At 41.0% G+C, this 5,411-nt stretch overlaps 1 non-coding gene across 1 annotated transcript; it reads left to right on the forward strand.

The window, feature by feature from the left end:
• Positions 1–2,150: 2,150 nt before the first annotated feature.
• LOC123325597 lies at positions 2,151–2,259 on the forward strand. Its single transcript, XR_006540532.1, has one exon. It is a non-coding gene; the product is annotated as a U6 spliceosomal RNA (small nuclear RNA).
• The last annotated feature ends 3,152 nt before the right edge of the window (positions 2,260–5,411 follow it).

A 5,411-nucleotide genomic window follows, 5' to 3' on the forward strand; every position in this document is an offset into this window, starting at 1 on the left:
AAGAAAGAAAGAAAGAAAGAAAGAAAGAAAGAAAGAAAGAAAGAAAGAAAGAAAGAAAGAAAGAAAGAAAAAGCTGCCAGATTGTTTATTTCAGAGTTGACTCATTTGGCCAAAAGGAGTTGTTTTGGCTAATCATTTACTCAGCTGCCCTCTGAATAGAAATGCCATCCTCAAACTGTATGAAAATTAAATGAAACCTCACAGAATACTTGTTTACCAAATGGCTGAAGTTTAAGGTCAAATCTGTTGGCCTCCTTGGCATTTTCTGCATGCCAAGCAAGTCTGAATTATTACATATTAATTATTCAGCTCGAATTGCTTCACATTATCTGGTTGGTGGAGGTCTATGATCATTAAGCAATTGCCACCATCCTCCTCCAGAACATTCGTGGCATTTGGGGCTACTAAAAGTAAATCCAGTATGTCTTGGAGTCCAAAATAAATCACACGCCAGTACAGAATAAAATTAGCCTCTCTCTCTTACCTTCAACAAAGGTAGATTTCTTTGAAACATGGCCTGCTCAGGATAAGAATGTTTTATAGACTGTGAGCTCCTGGAGATAAAAGTACAGCTGGGTTCTCACCTGGCTGGAGGAAATGTCTCCTTCTGGACCTCAACTCTGGCACCAACCCTTTGTATCCTTGTCTTGAAAGAGGTAAGAACTTTTGTCCACAATATTCTGCCTATTCCCCTTCTTTGTCCACCTTCCACAAGTCAGAGGGACTCTTGTTGAAAGGATTTGGAAAAGTCCTAATAGGGAATAAATGAAGCACAGCCACCTGTCTTCAAGGCTGTCCTCAAACCATGAGGCCTCCTTGCCAATGAATTTACTTAAAGTGCTGGGAAACTGACTTTTTTCCCCTGTTTTTGGAAACAATGATTACTTCACTGAAGGCCTGATGACATCCTCCCCCACCATAGTAGTAACATGAAAAGAGTTTTTACATAGTTTTTTGGCTCTTACCTGGCATCAGTATGAGCATCTCTGGTTCTATCAATCTGGTTGTAACTTTGAAGGTGAAGACTGGCTTAGGAGCTCAGAGAGAATGTACTGGGTCTAGAAGCCCTGGGATCAAGGGCCAAGTAGAAAAATCCAGCCCTCAGTCCTGACACTGCTCTGGTTCTGTTGTCTGCCATCAGTGATATCATTGTGGGGATGTTATGAGAAAGAGGGTGACAGAGGAAATGTCTGCAAGCTGTTGGATGATTTCAATGGCTCTCAAATTATTGTTATTTTGGTGAGGCTGCCAGCCTGCAGCTCAATGTTGGCTTCTAAAGAAGTGTAACCTCCAAAGCGAAATGAGGTATATTTTCACACAGTGGTCAAGAGTGTGAGTTCCCAGGTCAGTGTGCCCTATTTCAAATTCTGGTTTCACTTCTTCCCACCTGTGTGCCTGTGAGCAAGTTAATGAAACTTTCTTGTCTCAGTTTCTTCAACTATAAAGTGGGGATAATAATAGTGCACAATTCATAGTGTTGCCATGCAGGGTGAATGAAACAGTAAATGTGAAGTGCTAAGGATAGAGCCTATAAGGTAGTAAGTACTCAATAAACATTAGGTCTTATCATAGAAAGTACTTGGAAAATATCTGTCCTCACAGTCACCACCTGATCAGAATGGCCATCTGGACCAGAAGTACCTCACCACTAGGAAGTATGTCTGCAGTAGCAACTTTTGCTATATATCTTTGGTGAATGGCATGGTAGAGGTGCCTAATCTATCAACAGGTTCTCCATGGCAAGCAGCCTAACTTCTTTCCAAAAAACATTGATGAGAACAACTTTCAAATGTATTTCAGAATTGTCTTAAGGGCAACATTAGCTTTTAAACTGAAGAAAAGTTATTACCCTTGACCTGGGGATTTCCATTCAGACTGTAATGACCCATAATTTCCCAATGCCCCTGCTAAGTTTGTTAGGAACTGAAAAGGGCAACTGAAATTGACCTAAAGTCCAATGTTGGTGAATTATCACTATCTTTCTCTTTGAGAGAGAAACAGAGAGAGAGAGAGAGAGCATGTGCTGGGGGTGGGGGAGGCAGGTTCATGTGGGCAAGGAAGGGTAGGAGGAAAAGCAAACACTCAGTGTTGAGCTGGTGTCTTTGTTTTAATCAAGGGGAGTGCTAAGTGATCATCAGAAATGTCTTCTAGTGCTCCCTTCTGCAGCACATATGCTAAAACTGGAATGATACAGAGAAGATTAGCATGGCCCCTGCACTAGAAATGTCTTCTGGTAGCAGAGAGAAATATGGAAACAATTCAAGTATGCCTGACTGTTTACGAAATTTTGAAGCTTGAGAAAACTGATTTTGAATGCATAGCCCAAATACTATCTAGATAGAAGTATTTCCTTCTAAAGAAATGAGATAGTAGGAGTAACTGTTGGTTAATGATGAAGGTAAACGTGCATGATCCTAATGGACCACACAGAGGCCTGGGGGGAGTCCTAAGAGTTCTCTGTGTCTGTGAGGTAGAGAAATGGCCCTCAGCACCTCAGAGTTCACAGACAGGGAAGAAAAGAGAAGACACTGCTTGGCCTTCTAGTTTCTCTGTCCTTCCACCTCATTCCCAGCTCAGCAGGGTGACACTGGGAAGCTGAGTTATGGATCATTGCCCAGTCCCACAGAAAAGGGAGTCCTGTATCCATGCCCAGAGTTCCTGAGATGGTGCTCTGTGAGCCCCCTCAGTGAGCTCCCCTTGAACAGACCACAAAAGAATGTTCCAGCCTCTCATCCTGGATGGGTGCTATGGACTCAGTGTCAAAATTCACATATTGAAACCCCAGCCCCCAAGGTGATGGTATCTGGGGATGGGAGCCTTTGAAAAGTAATTAGGTCATGAGGATAGAGCCCTCATGATGGGATTGGAGCTCTTATAAGAAGAGACTGGAGAGGGTTTGTTTCCTGTCTCTGCTCTCTGCTATGTGAAGAGACAATGACAGGGCCATCTTTTGCAAACCAGGAAATGAGCTCTCACCAGACACCGGATCTGCTGGCACCTTGAGCTTGGACTTCCAGCTCCAGAACTGTGAGCTATAGATGTCTGTTGACTCTTGGCTACCTTTTATTCAGTCTGAACTGCTAAGGCAATGGTTATATCCATTCCATCTTCCTTCCATTTCTTTAGGTTGGAAGAGCTTGCTGACAGTGTGGGATAAGCAGATGGTGGGTCCATTTGGCCTGGTGTGGACTGAGCCTGGGTGGAGGTTAGAGCTAAGAGCTCCTTCAACTGCCTAAGAAAAGGAGAAAGATAAGGAGGGGAATGGAATTTATCCTTTGAAGAGCTAAAACTATAATTGCTAGACACTGGCCATTTAAAATTATTGTAATGTATGGTTTTCATTAATTTTTTAAGACAAATATATCATCCATATAAATAATAGTAAGTGCTAATGTTTATTAAGCACATCAAAGGCCCAAGCATGTACAAAGCACTTCCCACATCTTATATCATTTTTTCTTTCCCAGACTTCTAAAGCAAGTATTATTGTGCCATTTTATAATTCAAGAAGCCCCATCTAAGTATATGGGTGGTTAAATAACTTGTCTAAGGACACAATAACGAATAAAGAACTGGGACTTAAAGTCATTGCTGTCTGAATCAGAAACCCACTATCATCTGGGGGCTCCATATACTTTCTTTGCAACTATTCCATAAATGTAAAATAATTCCAAAATAAAAAGGTTACTTGAAAAAAATAAAAGCCATTATCTAAATTGCTCTACTATTCTATCCTCCCAAATAACTTATGAAAGTTTTGCTTTGTTTGTATACTAAATTTCCCGGAAATTTTGAAAAATAGTGTGTTATATTTTCACCTGGGGATCCTTCCAGCATCTATATTCCCAAAGTATTATTTTGTATTTCTTCATGGAAAGCACTGAGAAAAGCACTTGCCACTTGAACAGTTCCCAATAAATGTTCATCATCATCATCATCATTACTGACTTCACAAATAATCATTTGTTACATTATACTTTAAGAATCAGTGAACATACTAAACTCCCCCACTAGACTGTGAATGACTCAAGAGTAAGAGACCATAGCATGTGTTTACTAACATGTTATAAAACAAATAAATCCCTGTGCTCACAATTAGATCTTTCAGCAATGAATCATCAAATCGACAAGTAGTTTGTTTTGGTTTCTAACTTGCCTTTGCCCTGGAGGAAGAGGGTTGTTGCCAAAGGGGTGTCTTCTCCACGACTCTTGGCCTCCTTTGTAAGAGGAGAAGCCCCATTGTTCCATCCATCTGTTGCTTGGGGTAGGGATGTGACTGACATAAAGCCACACATTCCGAAGGTAATTTTCCTGCAGCATGTCCTCCCTCGGCTCTAACTCAGTTAAATCCAGCTGTCCTGTCTGCTGCGTTGTGCCTCAAGGGAAAATCTACACATGGGAACAAAATTAAGGTGACCTCATGCCCTTTGGACACAATTTAAAAGGGGTCAAATCGTCTTTTTCTAGCTGTCAGGTTCAATGTTTCTTATGCCATGTCCTCATTTTCCACTGAATGCCAACACTGTTTATAAGTTTGTGGGATCTAGGAAGAGTGAGGGCACAGCTCCAGAAGCCTGATGCATCGGGAAATGTGAACTCTGGAAACAAAAGTGTGCACTGTGCTTTTGCTGAACCAGCATACTGTGTGTGTTCACTGAGATGGCAGGCCCATCACGTGTTTGCTCGACCAACTGGTGATGACTAGGGTACTGTTTTAAAAGATGTTAGTTCTAGGTAATTGCAGGAAATATCCTCTAGCTCAGCACTATTCAACAGAACCTTCTGCAGTGACAGAGATTTATGTATCTGTGTTGTCTAATAAGGTGGAGGGGGACTAGAGGGACCCTGCAGTATTGGGTAAAACCATCTCAGCTTTATTATAGGGTGACCACTGCTCAGAAGCATGACGTTTGTCAGAGGAGGGTGTGGGGTTGTGGGCAGGGGTGTAGATGTGTATCAACATAACCCCAAGTTTTTATATATGAAGCGAAATTCTCGGAATGGGTTTTCCTTTTCTCTGTCTTGTCTTGAATATGTCTATTTTCAATAAACTAAGCAATCCTTTAGAAATTACACCTTTTCAGTCTTATACCTCCAAAGAGTTATTTTTGAATCCCTGCCTCATTAACAACTGTGCCATTTTCCCTCCTGAAGAAAAACAATTGTTTAAATTGGATGTCTTGGTTCATGGTTAACAATGAGACTTAGATCAGGTGTGAATTTTGGTCCCAAGGTAAAATTGTTACTAGGACATTAAAACACACACACACACACACACACACACACAAGCATCATATGACCTCCAACTATACATTTTGCTATTTGCCACAGGTGAGTTATATAATTGGGAGGGTGAAAGAAGATGGACAATTTTATTTATTTTATTCTTTTTTTTTTTTTTTTTTGAGAGA

The sequence above is a fragment of the Neomonachus schauinslandi genome, chromosome 8 (genome assembly GCF_002201575.2).
Source record: "Neomonachus schauinslandi chromosome 8, ASM220157v2, whole genome shotgun sequence".
NCBI classification, from domain to species: Eukaryota; Metazoa; Chordata; class Mammalia; order Carnivora; family Phocidae; genus Neomonachus; species Neomonachus schauinslandi.